At 40.3% G+C, this 16,935-nt stretch overlaps 1 protein-coding gene across 3 annotated transcripts in view; it reads right to left on the reverse strand.

Annotated features, from left to right (window-relative positions):
- ccnd2a (cyclin D2, a) overlaps positions 1-16,935 on the reverse strand; it is a 126,297-nt gene that overhangs the window by 98,226 nt on the left and 11,136 nt on the right. Inside the window, exon 2 of one of the 3 annotated variants that reach the window (XM_049722768.1) lies at positions 687-871. The exons of the other annotated variants lie outside the window; for them this stretch is intronic. The gene's annotated coding sequence lies outside the window, so the exon portion shown is untranslated. The remainder of the gene's footprint in view (positions 1-686; positions 872-16,935) is intronic. 3 annotated transcript variants of the gene reach the window in all.

The following is a 16,935-nucleotide window of genomic DNA, read 5'->3' on the forward strand; positions in this document are numbered from 1 at the left end:
GGAAGTGGACACAATTTTCATACCCTCAAGACTACTCTAGAACCTCATATGACACCAGTGAAGAGAGGAACAGCTCTCAAATCAAAGAATATTCACATTAGAATGGCCCAATCAATGTCCAGACCTAAATCCCATCGAGCATCTGTGGCAAGATTTGAAAATTGCTGTTCAGAGATGTTCTCCATCCAATGTGGCTAATCTTTGACTTTTTTTTCCAAATAAGAATGAAAAAAATCAGTCTTTATATGTGAAAGTTGGTAGAGAAATATTTTTAAAGATTTGCAGCTGTAAACGTAGTACACAAAGTATTGCGGCAGGGGGGCTGACTACAAATGAACACCGCATTTTTCAGATTTTCTTTTGCCTAAAAAGCTATGTACTCTATCATATCTGTTCCACTTCATGATGATGTGCTACTTTGTAGGTTGATCATTTGAAATCTTGATGAAACAAACAATGAAGTTTGTGGTTGTAGGGTGGCAAAATGTGAAGAAGAAAAAAAAAATCAAGGGGTATGAATATTTTTTCAAGGCACAATACCACAGCACATCCTGTTAGAACAGGACAAAAACTTCCTCTAACAAAAAATATGATAAATGACTTATTATTCTAGTCCTGCCACGCAAACATTCTTATAAATTATGTAACAACAGGCAGTTACGAACTAGTATCTTAGTTGAATATACCTTTAGCTTGAACAAGGACAAGTGAGGCTCTTGCCTGGCACCTAATGCCTTCCTCCTGGCACCAGGAACCACCGAAAGATTCCTCAGGCCTGTGAAACCAGCCGGCTGTCCACAGGGTTCAAAGATTCAGCAAATTCCAGGGCAGCTCTCAGGGGAGAGTTACTTTGTGAGTGACCACAAAAATCCTAAAAAAAAAAACCTCATATATTTGAAGATCATATTGTTACAGCTGTTAAAGATACAGTGATGCCTGAATGTCCTCTAAGATTGCTGTTCACTTAACTTAGCTGTTCAACTTCATCTTCATCTTGTACATTCCAGGTCTAAAAGATCATTAAAATATGTGAATCAGGAATACAAATTATGCATGTGGGTAAAAAATGTTGATCCCTTAAAAGGCGGCGATGTGGAGGCCTCCAAATTCGGAAAAGGGATGGAAATAACTTTTGATTGAAGGTTTGGTTGATGGCTGATAAAGGATGTGGGAGTGAGAAACTTCATGTGTGTGCGTGTGTATGTTGGGTGGTCATCGTCTAGTTTTGTAGAAGTCTGTCCAGATGGACTAAAGTCCCCAATAGACTGAGTGGGAACATAACAGAAACCCTAGCATCAAAGGCAAGCGGGCTAACTCCAGAAACGTAGCACTTCCAAGTACCACATGCACGGGTATCAAATAAACTTAACCCTGCTGTCAGACAGGCCGCCTGGAAGGAACTGACTTGAAGGTCATGACCTTGTGAGCACAAGTCAAATGTTGGCATCCACAGCGCACAGACAGTGTTGGAGTAATCCGCACTGTCCCCGCCTGGCATGCCAGATGGTTCCAAAATCGACTTTTGAGTTGATGGAACTCTCTAAAGACCCATGTTCCGTTCTGGCTAAATCATCAGAGGAGCAGACTGACACATAAGAAAGATGGCAAATGTCACATCAGGACCACACACCATTATAGAATATTTTGCCATAATTCATTTTGTTCTATGAATGTAAAACCTTGAAAGATCAAAAGAGGAAAAAGTATGATGAATATCAATTCAAGCATATCTATTTAAATGTCATATCTATGATCTGAAGTTGTTTCAGCACACAACTTAGGTCACAATGATACATCATTTCTTAGCTTGAATATACGTAACCATGGTAACCTAGATAACAAACATACTATATGTACCACACCACGGCATAGTTATCATCTCGCGCTCACATGTGTAACGATATTTTCTGAAATCTTTTCTAGAGGCGTGACCATAATTATCATGAATCTGATTGCTCTTCATGCTGGTCCGTTTTTGCTGTGAGTGAAAATACTTTGTATTTAAGGGGGCGAGAAATTATTTTGAGGATAAATATTATTGAGGCTCATAACTGACAAGATGCGATTGATGGGTTTGTATCTCATTCAGTGATGTCAAATCCAGGTCCAAAAAGTAAAAACCTGCCACACTTTGGCTTCTAATCAACAATCAGGTAAACATGCTCCAGAGAGTGAGGTCCTTTACCTTTCGTTTGATGATTAGCACCTATGGCTAAATCCAAAACAGATCCCCCAAAAGAAAGAAAAATAATATAAATAGCACAACAATAACTACTAATAACGGGAAATATCGCCAATATTGACTAAAAGATTAGAAAACTTTTTTTTTGGTCAACCACAAGCTATACATTGTTTTCTTCATAAAAGTTACATATTAAGATATAGTTGACATTTAAACTTGCACTATATCATTGAAAAAAATAGTTTATAAAATGTGTTGACAAATGTTTTAGAAAGATGAAGAAAAAACAACAACAACAAGCAGTTGCTTCATATTCCTAGAAATCCTCGCAAACATGAATACCAAGAACAGGAAGTACGCAAAGTCGTCATCGCGCCACTATGTTTCCATTGTACTGTTTGGTGACTTGTCAACGGATCTTGTGTGAACACTTATCCAGGACGCTCACACTTGTGCATATTTCACTTACAACTACATGTACAGTTATTTGGCATAAGCCATTTTGCATTTAATAACTATATACATTACTCTATTCTTTACAATTATACAGATTTAAGTATGACCAAAAAAACAACAACAAAAATGATCATTAAGTTTTTGTTTTATGACCTCATAATTTAGTCTGATATAAATCACAAAAAAAAAACAGCCTCACTGAATTTTGTGCTTGAAGTTAGACATTCCTTAAGTTAGGGACAAAATGCCTAACAAGCAATATGACTGAACATGTGCATTACACGTTTGGTGGTCGAATGTGACGACATGACATGTCCTCAAACTCCATTTGAGTGTTTCTTGCATTGTCTTTGGCTTTTCATATGTGTACACAAATTAGTGATACTGATTGGGATTTGAGTGGGTGTGGAATAGGGAACATCTTTTGGGAGAGTCCGCATGCATCGTGTGAAGTCAGGCGAGCTCCTTTCAACGATTATGGGAGTAGTTAGCCATCTAATTACCAGAGACTGTCTTTCCCAGCTAGCTAGCTATCTTAACTATAGGTTGCAGCTGCTCCACGGCAACAAAGATTTATTATATCCACCTGAGGACTCTCATGGGGAAACGAATATGTTAGGAACTTCCAGTAAGAGACTTCCTCTAAAATGCAGAAGACGTTCAATCTCGGACCACATGTGCATCATTTTTAACTGACCATTCAAACTCAGACGGACGTAAATGTGGATGGGTTTGTATGCCTTGAGAACAATTATGTAATCTTAATTAATGTGATACTAAAGGACAAACCAAAATCACTTATATTGTATGTTTGCATTGTTTTTTGTGTCCGACTCAGTCAGCGCTTAAAAAAATTAAATGAAATGATAAATTATATCGGACAGTTAAATCGTCTCAGTGTTTATGACCTCACTCTTTGTGCTTTCACACCTGCTGTTTTGTGTGGGGATAATCCGTCTTATTGGAGACCGTTGTTGACAAATGGCTTTCAAGTATTTCACCAACAATAGCTTCAAAGTGCACGGTTGATAAAGTCAAGGAGCATAGAGCAAATCAAACTTTTATATATTATGAAAGGAAATTTATCATTCGAGGAATACATCTGCGTTGAGAACTTGAGACAGTAATTATGTATAAATCAGGAATGCCATTTGTTGATAATTTTTTTTTTTAGCACAATGTCATTTATAAAGAAGAAAAAAAAGGTGTCTAACAATACAATATAATGTCGTTTGCCACTGTTGGGGAGTCAAGGTCAGAACATCTTTTCAATTTCTTCTTCCACTTGGAAGATTATGATTTTGTACTCCAATCATTTGTAAGTGTCAAAAGAAAAGTTCCTTTTTGTCATTTAGGGTCACGGGTAACTAGACCCAATCCAAGAGGTGGGAGGCGCTTGGACTGCTCACCACTCAACTACAGGGCACATACAAACAATCACATTCACACATATGGTCCATCTCAATAAATTTTACTTGATGGTTTTTGGAATGTATGTGTGTGTGTGTGTGTGTGTGTGTGTGTGTGCGTGTGAGTGTGTGTGTGTGTGTGTGTGTGTGTGTGTGTGTGTGTGCGTGCGTGTGTGTGTGTGTGTGTGTGTGTGTGTGTGTGTGTGTGTGTGTGCGTGCGTGTGTGTGTGTGTGTGTGCGTGTGTGTGCGTGTACCAGGAGAAAGAAAATCAAAGCCCACACATCTTAACACTACCCCACCGTGATGCCTGCTCCAAAATGAATTGTTAATTACCCATTGAATTAATTGCTTCATAAATGGATTTATTGCATTACCAAAACACAAACATATTATTTTTATTTATTTTAATGAGAGACCCTGGCTTCTGTGGCAATTTTTGCCATGAGTACATGGACCATGGTGCTGATTTTTATTTTGTTATTACAACCTCATCACTAGCTCCCCCCCAAAGACAACTTTTTAAAATAGACCTTCTAGAAATGAAACACAGAAACTGCACATTTAGTTTCCAACCAAAAGGAAAAAGTCCAGAGATCTTCCTCACACATAGAATGTGAAGGATATATAGAAAATGAAATATGGATTTTTTTTTTTACTATTCATATATTCAATGTTTGCATACACACACTGTTACCTTACAATTAAAAAAAATCTATTTCCTATATCAAGTGTGACTTTAATCATAAACTTTAGAAAACTATAGCTTCACAGTTTGAAAAAGACCAGTAGATGCAGCAGATAGTGTGTTCTAATGAGTGAAGAACATAAACTAGCCATCACACTTTCCATCATTGGAGCAACCTTTATCAACAAATGCACACGTTTAAGTTAGCGCTTGACTAAAAACGCATGAAATGACAATTCAGAAGCCAATAAAATGTATGCAGTGGTTCCATCTTAAGGTCACAAAGGGTACTACAAGAAACAATATCTCACTTTCAAACATCTTTTTGTAGTTGACTGACTTCATATAGACGCACTTCTAAACTGCCAACAAAAAGGCATTCCTTGTATGTGTGGCATGTATCAGCACGACAGTGGAATGAGAGGGGAAAAAAAATGCATTATCTGCAAAATAAGTTCTATCACTGAGACCATTGACAGTTGCACTCAATGGAATCTAAGAGGTCTGCATGTCATTGACCAGAGGGTTCCGTTCCATACAGCACAGATTACTTACTAATGAAAGGGAGACAGAGTACAAAGTGAGCCATGGAAAATGTCATAAATTCATGAAGTTAACTGTCAGGCTTGGATCAGGGAGCGGACTTGGATGCAGAGTGTCAATCAAAAAGAAATTTATTCCATGACAGTTAACAGCAATTTTCTAAGTATCATTTTGACACACTACCTCACTTATTGTTGACAATTTAACCGTATTGTGTTGAGTAGCCTGGACACTGACTGTGTGGCCAATTTGCATGATAGACAAAGCTGGGGGAGAGGCTTTAAAATTTTAAGATGCTCACTGAATATACTGTATGGAGATTGACAGCGGTCACAACAGCCGTCTCGGGACATGTCAATACCGTGATTCGGCTTTTGTGTGACGTCAGACTGTCATTTCAGAACATTTTGGTTTTGTTCAATGCTTGCTTTTACCAAGTAGCTTGTGAACATTGAAATAAACATCAGTCTTTTATATAATTAATGGGGACATTAGGAGATGAAGGTACAGATTTGGCTGTGCTCAATCAAGTGGCACATTAACACTGCCAAATGGGGACAGAGTAGGAGCCAATTTCTGCCCCTTGCAGAAAACACTTCACAAATGTAGACTAACAGGATAAATTATCAATAATTGTCCTATTTCCAGAGCCAAAAAGGCATTACCTCGGAATCTAGGAATCAAAAGTGTTATCTTTGAAGTCGTGTACCCCTAAAGGCAAGATGATATCATTTTCTACAACTGTATTATGGGATAGTGTAGGTGAAGCATAAGGCCTGTTAGCGTACAGTAAGAGATTCAAGATGGGGGTTTTGAGCCGATCAAGAGAGGGGGAAGCGGAGAGATTGAGTGGAACAAGCAAGCACACATAAAGCCTTTTTTTTTTTTCCCCACCCGCATGTACTCCCAACCCTCCCTCTGTTTCTCCCTCTCTCCTTACTATTACAGCAGCATTAGAACCTGAGCTGCTAAACTGTTCCAAGATGTCAGAACTACAAAGCTCTCTTGAATGAGGGAATGTGGGGCCCAGGGTGGCAAGGGAGTCTGGAACAGCTGGCCCAGTGGTGGGGCCTCTTGTTCCCTCGCTCTACAGCCGCTTGCTAGCTGGGACAAGACAGGGGCATTTGGTGAGTGAGTGAGTGAGTGAGTGAGTGAGTGAGTGAGTGAGTGAGTGAGTGAGTGAGTGAGTGAGTGAGTGAGTGAGTGAGTGAGTGAGTGAGTGAGTGAAAAGAAAAAGACAAGGACTGTATCTCATTCTTCCCAGTTTGAGAGGAGATGAACAGGGATGACCAGCTCCAGGTCCTTCAGACCAAAATTGTTGGAGCAGACACAATGTGGAGTCTTAAATACTGCGGGAGGTTGAAAACTTGCTGTCACATAATAAGTTGGTGGGTTTCTGATGAAACACAATATGGGCTTTCTTATTAATTCTAAAAAATGATATGGACAATCTAGATTTTGATTCACTTGAAAATATATCATAGTGTGGTCTCGCAAGACTTGTTTTGGTTCGCACCCATTATAAATAACTGTGTTTACCAAATAAACAGCACCATGGGGGGGAAACAACCTACAGCTTGTTTAAAACAGGCTCGCCCAAATGTGCCAGTACAAAAGTTAAAGGCAGCTCAACCAAAAAGCTCAATGTAGAAAGCTAGGTCGTATTTGTAAACTTCAGACAGTTGGAAATGCATTCACACAGAAGCACACGTACACATGGGGGCAGGGAGCTGCATCTCCATCTGCTTATGCTGTGTGCGTAGAGAGACATGGGAAATTACAGAGAGAGGTCTTTGTGGCTTCCATTTTGTCTTTGGTGTCGGAAGTGTGACTTAAAAGGAGGGAGATGAAGAGAAACAAACTATTTTCGACAAGAGTGCACGCGCACTGAGTTGTTGATGTCTTAGCACACAAAGCTGTGATATGAGATTCTGGATTGTCCCAGGGCGGTTCGCACCACAAAATAAATCTTGCAGCAAAACCTCACTTCACAAGACATTAAGGTTCAGTAAGGGTGGCGAGTGTGCTAGGTGCCACAGATTATGATTCAGGTTTGCATCATGTGAATGAACGTGCATTCACAGAGCGCCACATATATACTGAACAGATCCATAAAAATACATAAATAACATTACTGATGGGGAAAAGAGTGCTACAGAAGTCAAGTTCCGTAACAGCAATGTATTTTGTTTTTCTCAAAGTTTTTGAAGACCTCATCCAGTTGAGCACCCAACCCAAACTCCAATACCATGAAGCACTTTCTTAGTACTACCCAGGGAGGTATTCAGCTAAGATTAGAACCAGTCTTAAAACCGGATACTAATTGTGTACATTTGTAATTATACAATGGTACGCCTCTTCCCTTCAGAGTGGCTTGAACATCTGGAATTGGGTATCCAAAAGGTTTTCTATGCCACTGCAAGGGGAGACAGATTAAGATAGACTCCTCCATAAACAAGACAACAACAACTTCAGGAGAAAGAAACACAATTTTCACAGGAAAGAAGATTTGGCAGCGACAAGACAGCAAAGGCGTGCTTTCCTTTTTACTCCCCAAGCATGCAAGGTATGCGCTGGAGGACACCAAGGATGATTCCTGGAGTAAAGGACTAAATAGTCGACAAACCAGACAGCTGTTGAGTCAGCCCCAGCTGCCTCAACTTACACTGCTGTGATCTCCCAGCAGCTTTTGAGAGGCAGTTTACAGCATGCACAAGCCTCCACATGTTATGTTTTGGTGGCATATGACTATGTTTGCAAGCTAAAAAAATTAGCAAAGTGAAAAATATCTGTTGCAATAAGTCTGATAATTACATTTACATCGCATCGAATTTGATAGCGACCACTCAAACATTGTTCATGCTTGTCATATTAAAACAGTCAATTCTATTCAACGCCATCTGCAGACATTTGCATACTTCCGCACTTGCTTTCTTTCCTTGGTAACATCCAAAAGTGACTCCGGTCACATTGAGAATTAGAATTACAGCTATGGAGTAGTGTCTTTACTGATCAGCGATCACCAAAGAAGGATCATCTTGAGGGACACACGCTGTTTGCAATCATTTAAGATTGATTATGGCATACTCCCTGTGCATCTTGTCTGTGTTAGGGAAGATGCAGACTCGAGACAGCCACAAGTATGCACCAACCTACACCAGCAGCCCACAATGGTGTTGCATCTTTTTTCCTCCCCTTGTCATGTGTTGACTTGCATTCATTTATTTTCGACACTGCTTATTCTATTCAGGGTCACGTAGGGTGCCGGCGCCTTATCACACCTGACCTCAGGCCAAACACCCTGAACTGATCGCCAGTCAGTCGCAGGGCACATGTTGCCTTAATAGGTAAAAAAATATAAACTTATAAGTACGCTGATAAAAGATTTTATGAGATTGTTTTGGATAGGAGCTAACAGGACAAGCAGTTGGTGTGCGATGAATGAGTGCAGCGGTGCCAAGTGAAGCTCCATCTTTGTTTCCAAAATGTTATGTGCAGTATCGCACGGACAACAACTGTGTGCTAACAAGAGCTTTATTGATCATTAAAGTTGTACAATACCAACATTTTGACTTGGATACAATAAAATACCGATACTGGAATGACACAACGTCACATTCTTTTTAATTTGTATAAATTCAGAAAATGATAAGGAGACTAATTAGACGCCGTTTAGTGAAATAAATACTATTTGACAATTTTATAGCTGGTAGACAATGTCTTGAATGGTGGGGGAAAGAATTCTCTTGATACCATGGCGACTGGCAATACAGAAATAAATAATTACCAAATTCAGATCAATATGCACCCTAATTCAGATTGACAGACAATACCAAAGTGAGCTTGAAGCAGGTCACTTTAGAACACAACTTGCTAATTTTTGTGTTGCTTTATGACTCTGAAAATGCATCGCTTTAAAACACGGATGTCCATTTTTGTATATATTTGACCAAAAATGTGATCAGAAGGTCTGTTATTTGTTAAATATGCAAAAAAACTATAACTATAAAAATCTTCCTTAGGCAGCAAATCAAACGACATTCGACTAGCGCTCTTCTTGCCTGCCTTTTGAAAGCTCAGTTGACAGAATGTAATTCCTGATAGGTACAAACTTAGCACAAAGTCAGTCAATTGCCCTCATTTCCTCCATTTATTGTTACACACAGTAGTTACACAAAGAAAGCAATCTTGCACAAATCCTTTCTGCAGCGTTATTGAAACAAGAGAGGAAGCTCACCTTTGAGGAAAGAGAAAGTACAAGAAGCTAGTGTGGCTTATTTAGAAATTGAGGTATGTTTATGATCATAGCCTGTTACTTTTAATTTATCGTTTGTTGGAAATGAAGGGAAAACTGGAATATGAATGGGAAACATTTTTCTGTGTTTCTTGGGTTGTCCAACACAAATGATTGTAAAGGTACAGTAGATATAAGCTCCACACAGCTCTGTTCAAACGCAAGTTTTTGTGGTATTAAAAGAAGTGAAGCAAGATAAATCATTTCAAATATTTTCCTATAGCTAATGTGACCGTATAACATGTAATGTTCAAGTGAGAACAAAAAAATTGCTTTGAGGAGAAGCAAAAATAACCAGCTGAGATCCTGGTTGCACATATGTGCACACCCTAATTTACTGTACAGTAAGTGGGGATGTGGTTTGGTTCACAATTAACCAATTATATTTAAACTCTCTGAATAGGCCAAAACAACCTTTGGGGATGAGCAGTGTTGTTTATACCAAACCTAATATTTTGAATTATGGCCAAGAAGTCTAACTCTGGTTTCCCCGGAACAAAATCTCCCCACGTGTCTCTAAGATTTCAAGCATGGTCTTGAAAACTGTAGCTGGGCTTGGGTGTTTTTTTTTTTTTTTTTTTTTAAGAAAAGGAAGGTGAGCACAATTGTGCAACCATAACATCTTATTTTTACTTCCCCTCTCCAAATAAATGATGTTCCCTCGTTTACTTGCACGTTATAAGTATATTAATTGTGAAATTTTTTTTGAAATTAAAATGATCTTGATCTCATTTTGTTTGACAGAACAAAAACCTGGCAATTGCACAGCAAGTGTTAGACTTTCCGTATGTGCTATTTCTATGTAATTTTTTTTTCTCCACTCTTGAATTGTGGCATTTGTTTTCCTCTAAGAGTTACTGACAAACCCAAGAAAGACCAGAATATTCTTCCTTCATGGCTCACTAGGAACGATGACAACCTTTCAAAGTTGGTCTGCAACAGATGAAACACCACAAAATATCACTTGAGTGGCGTACATCCCAAAAGGGAGTCAATTGGCAGCCATTTTTGGTAACGTGTTTCTTCAAAATGGGCACAAAATGACAGTCCAATATGGAAGACAATGTGCCAATGATATTTCTCTAATGCCATTGCTGGCAGACCACGCGACCCATTCAACCTGTGTGATTTGACATTTCACAGCACAAGGGGCGTGCGGTTACGACTACATTAAAATATGCGCTTGCTCGCCTTGGCAGGTGGCATTCACACACAGGCACACAAAGTCACACACATGCCAGGACATCTGGTTAGTGTTGGATACATTGTTACAGGCAGCACGGTGACTTAACACTGAACATAAAGGAAGGAAAATGGGAAAGAAATGAAACAGAATGCAGCATTAGAATATTAGACCTTGGGTTATCCCTTTATGTTACTTTCCTTGAGTAACAATAGGGAACATTATTGCCAGCAACAGACAACTACTGTGGACAGATTGGTTGCACCCAAGTTCAGCATGAAAAGATGGTGACAATGAGGAAAATATTAGATTCAGGGTTAGAACTTTCCTGGCCGTTTTAGGGCAACTGCTAATCACAGAGCTCTAAATGAACAAATCATTTTTAGGGAATCAAGCCAAAGTTGTAAGTTGTGATGTCAGAGCAAACGAGTAGATGAGAAAGTAAGAGCATTCTAACACATTTGAAAAGATCACAAAAGATGACAAATGTGGATTAATTCCTCATAATCAATAACAGTAAATGTAGTCAAATGCATAATGTTAAAAAAATGCATTTATTGAATTTTGAATTTGGTAGAAGACAAAACAAAACAAAAAAAACAGTAAAAACCCATAAATTGTGACGTTGCCTAACATGAATTATGCTGAAAATTATTTCCCCCAATTCTAAAACAAAACACTTGGAACAAAATATTTGATGTAGCATAGGATCCACATCTGTGCCACGTCCAACATACTATTTTATGTCTGTCTTGCAACTTCAATTCTATTGGCCGTACACATGCTGCGATCACCCGGAGGTGCAAAGTGTTTAGTGGTTAGTAAAATAATAATTTATTTCAATTGAAATACAGTGCTAAAATTCCCAAAATAGTCCGCTCATGGTTTTCTCATGTTCACACTCGCTTGAGTTTCACGGCCTTAATAGCCTGTTCCTGGGTTAAATTGAACCTGCCGTCGAGATGAAATTGGTTGATAGTGTCAGGTCTGGTGTAAATGAAACTTGACATGAAAAAAAATGGCGTTGACTGTGTATGGAAATGAGCACCAAGCAAAATCATCTGCGGTGAACGTATCCTCTCATCCCTCATTACTGCTTTCCCCCACGGATTCATCTGGGAGAGACACTGGTAGAGCGAGGCTGTTGAAGAGACCCACCTCCCTCTTCTCCCAGCGCTGCCTCAGGAATGCTTTTCTTCTTGTCCCCTTATCCCCATGTGTAGACGCCCTCTCTGCAGGGTGTGTTTTGCATGTAAAGCAGGCTGCAGATGCTGTCCGCAAAGGGGACCAGGAGGGACAAGGGGGACTGGGACACAAGGAGGCCCCACTGCCATGCCACCCGCCTGGCCTCGCTTTACTGCCACCCCCTCCGCAGCACCCCTCCTACAACACCTCTCATTACTTCACCCCTCCGCAGTCCCCCTTTTCCTTCCCCGGGTCGACATGCCACCCCTCCATCACGCAATCCCTTCATCCACCCCTCAACCATCCCTCTGCCACCCTCCTCGCACACGCAGTTGTGCGTCTCCTGGGAAACAAGCTGTAGTGGTGTATGGAGGCACGCTGAGTACACACAAACACACTCATGCGCAAAAACACACACTCACAATTACAACTTCAGTGGATAGAAAGACCTGAGAAATGGCGTTTGGTCTCGGGGAGCAAAAGAGAAGGAGAAAGGCAAAGGAAGGAGAGTGATCACCTCTAATAAAATGGCTCTTTACAATCCTGTTATGCATATTCAGCTTGACATGACCACATTCAGGGGTAATAATTAACAGTGGATGGCGTACATTAATATTGCATTTGACAGTAGACAGGTGGCTGGCTGGGAGCAGATGTTAGGGATGGAAACCGTAAAGAAAGAAAGAAAGAAAGAATGAGAGGCAAAGCTGGGAAAACATTACAAAGCTTCAAAAGTTTCATAGACTACTCCATCTTTGTCGTCGTGCTGTGAAAATCCACGGATGTAGAAGCGGACTAAATCGATCAAATAGAGAATGATACGCTTCGGCGCTTTGCTAGCTCAAAATGATACAATACCATTTATGAGAAAGTAAAAGAAAAAAAAAGCTCTTTGTTGCAGACTTCCGAGTATAAGAGATGTGTGTTTGAATACAGTAAGCCCTCATCCATCCCTTCTATCTGCTGCACGCAAAGCACCACAGTGTGGCCAGCCAGGGTGAGTGCAGCATGGATGTTTCCCATCCGACCGTTCCTCCTCCAGAATCGCTATCTACATCTCGGGCGCAAAGTAGTTAAGGTGCGGAGTGTGGTAGGCCCAGTTGTTTAATGCCACATTTCCACTCTACCCACCTCAAACTGTGAGAGCGAAGCCACACCTGATTAGGGTGCATCATGCATTAATTGCGGCAGGATTTAAAGCTTTTTGATCGTTCTTGTGCCTGGCTCTATTCTTTCCCAACACAAAAAAGGAACCATTAAATAACAAGGGTAAACATTCATTTCCTTCAGTGAAGCCTGGGAGCGAGGGGAGGCTGCTGCCATCATTGTGTGGAGCTGAGATGGATGTGTTGCCAGCTCACCCGCTTGTGCGAGCTTCCCTGTTTTCGTCAAAGCTTTTATAGTTTCTCCAAACTTTACAAATCTGCACTTAACATATTTATGCCTTGGAGTTGGTTAACACAGTATGCTCCTTCTGCTATTTCTTGAGTAAGCAAGAAAGGATTGAAGTAAACACAAAAATGTCATCCAATTTAGAATTCTCCCTAACAGGCTAATGTTCATTGTTTTAGCCCTGTGTATGTCTGATTCCATGCAAGGAGCCCTGCAACAAAGACATTGTTCAAGACAATATTTATTAGCTATATTATATTAACAATTCTGTTGAAAACAACATTGCTGTCAAGCGTTTTATACAACATATTAGATGCTGGTGCTGACATCATGTTGTCATCTTCTTATCTGCGACATGAGCAGAGGAGAAAATAATAAAAATAGGATTGTCATAGCACTACCCTGTTTGGCTCCTTGACAATCTAGTTAAGTAACATTGAAATCGACATGAGCAGACATGCGTGTACACACGCACGCACGCACGCACGCACGCACGCACGCACGCACGCACGCACGCACACACACACACACAAATACACTTGTTAAAGAAGTTTTTCTGGGTTTTCTCTGATTTGCTTTGCATTCTTCAGGCATGATTTACTGCAGGTTTGTGCATGCAAAAAGAGGCGCAAAGTGATTGTTGCACTTTTTTGGCATGAAACAAATGAGTCTCTAATTATTCAAATAAAGTACTTTAGTAAAACGTGTATTGATCACACAGGCATTATAATTGGTCTTCTGAGACTGGGCAATGCTAGAATATTTTACCGTCAAAAACATCTTAGAGTCAAAACACTCAAAATTTGGACCGAGACTTTCCAGGAAATATATGATCCAAAATTTGAACAAGAATCAAAAACACGATGCAGCAACCAAAACAAAACGGGACGAGCAAATCACATGAACTCAATTGCATGCCAACCTTGATTTCTTTCAGAGTATGTCTTTTGTTTAGCGAAAGAGGAACATGAATGCCAACTTGACAAATATGGGCAAGTGACTGCGAAGGTCTGACCTCTGTTATGGATTTTATTCTACTCTGTCTTGTTGGCAACAATATTTCAAAATCTGAAATCTCCAATACAATTTCAAACAGCCCCCTTAAGTTGAAGTTCCAAGGGTCAACTGTATGTAAATCAAGAGTTGTTGTGTAAAGAATGAGAGAATTCCAAGACGACATCTGGTTTGGGGAGACAGTTTGCCTAGTTTCCCAAAGAGATGTTCTGGCATGTCGCTGATCACAGACAACCTTTCAGCTCTAAATGACTTTGAATAGCGGCAAGAGGACAAAACAACGCTGGCTCACGCAGGGCAAGTGGTGCTGGCAGCGCAAACGTATTGTTCTGGAAGATGAGCAGGAGGCAATCACAGACCAGGCCCGCCGCTAGCCACGTGCTCTTCACTGAGGTCTGCATGAATTATAACATTTCATTCTGTTATCTCTCATCATGGTTCATTACAGTCAGACAATTGAGTGCTCAGAGAAGCACCACGCTCTGGGGTCCCCCCAGATGCCCTCGGAAAATGAGAGCGGGAGCGAGGGGCAGAGGGAGAGAATGAGAATCCCCACACTTGCCGCTGAAAAGGATGGACAAAAACACATTGTCCTTGGATTTAAAAGGGAGGCTTATGGCTGCTATGAAAATGTTTGAAAAAGAATGAATTTGCCCGCTGATGCACACTCAATGAAATGCATGCTGGAGAGCCATGGAAAAGACGTGGGAATTGAAAGGGACGGAATCTGAGGCAAATGACACTTGAGTGTTTGGAAAATAACTGACAGCTGCATAATAGGACACCAAAACAGACTGCATTCTGCCCTTAGATGAAAAGATGGGGGCCTTGAATGGAGGTGCGAGCAAATACATGCAGCGATACTGTCCATTCATGGCAGATGTGGATAAATGGACAAGCGTGAAAATGGACATGAACAGTGAAGTTTGGCTCGAATAAATGGACCGAAGAAATAACCACAAAGACGTTGCAAAACAATCACGACTGTCCCATCACAACCACATCCTGAGAGCGGAGCTCGACAAATGTCAGCTGTAATCACCTATGGCCGTTACTTCGAGAGATCATCCACCGTTAAAGCGATACAATCAGCTGACAATAGCCAAAACGAAAATGTGGATGTAAAATCATTGGCCACATGGACGTACAGTCTAATGAACCTAGCAGCCAGCTAAAACGTTTACGTCAATAATGAATTCATCTCCAAAATGTGCTGATGCGCGGTGCCCCATTGTGTCTGCGCTGGTGTTCCTTGTACCCAGCCTTGGGTCTGTAAATTAGAAACAATAGTTTAGAACAAAAGGACACAATATGCTATTCAAGACTATCGTGAGTCGTGTTCTCTGACCTCTTCCTTTGCTTCTGCCTGCTACTCTTCCTCTTTCACATCACCCCCCTCATGCACACCCATACAACGAATAAAGAGGTACATTATGATAGTAATAGTGGAATGCCTTCACAGTTTTCAATGTATGCTTGCCTACATGTGCCTCATGGTATGACAACATGTCAATTATTAACTTGATAGAAAGACAGCAGAACATTGCAATGTTCATCAATAATTCCCAGTGACCATATTGGAGGACATTAATTGCCTGACACATATTGCGTCCCTTCCCCCATACAGCCGGTTGTCTACCGAGCTGGAAAACTCATCTAGACAATTGTATTGTTGCACTGACGCAAGCGTTCACTAAAGTTAATGACAGTTTCAATTATCTCTTAAAAGGGGAAAAAAATGAAAAAGGCGTGATGACAAACATTCTCAATCTCAAACTCCTTGCCAGACTGCTCACTGAAAGAACATGCTTGGCAATTGTGCACTATAACAAAGATCGGTCTGGAAAAAAAAAAAAAAGTTGCTTATAAATAATGCCGTTGATACAGTATCTCTGTAATATGAACAAACACTCCTCAGATAGTAACATGTATCATTATTATTATTAACAGTTGTAATAGTCTTATCACTGCAACAGGGCTTCCATCAAAATATAAACAAAGAGAACCATCATCATCATTTATTCTTTGTTTCGCCACACTTTAAGTTAAATTTTCGATTGCCCTGCAGTTTTCATTGTCATTATAATATTGTCCTTCTTTTATATCTATTATACACGTAGCTTTCATATTTCAACTAAACTGATTCTAAGAAAGCCGGACTTTGCTTGCGAGTAACTCCTCAAGTGTGGTGTGTGCCATCATTCAGGATGGTGATGAAAGGAGCCAAATCTGAGAAATTGAACCAGTTTGTTTCACAAATAGGGGGGTTGAAACTAGTCATAAGGGATTCTTCCCGAATAAATATGTTACATATGACCTTGAATAAACACAGTCACGCTTTATGACACCTTGGAATGTGCGACTATCCCACGACACGTGCTAGTATGTTTGTATAGAGGCGCAAGTATCGGAGCGTGCGCGTCTTGTCACTCACTGTACACTGCATAACACAGACATTTTCCATTCTGTCAAAGCAAGCAGCAAGCACACTGGCTCCTTCTAAACTCAGCAGCCACTTCATTAAATGACTTCAGACTGTTGGCAGAGTCAGTGGGAAAAGTCTATATTAACTGAGTGTGAGATCAACAGCG

Source organism: Syngnathus scovelli, chromosome 6 (genome assembly GCF_024217435.2).
Source record: "Syngnathus scovelli strain Florida chromosome 6, RoL_Ssco_1.2, whole genome shotgun sequence".
Classification (NCBI taxonomy): domain Eukaryota; kingdom Metazoa; phylum Chordata; class Actinopteri; order Syngnathiformes; family Syngnathidae; genus Syngnathus; species Syngnathus scovelli.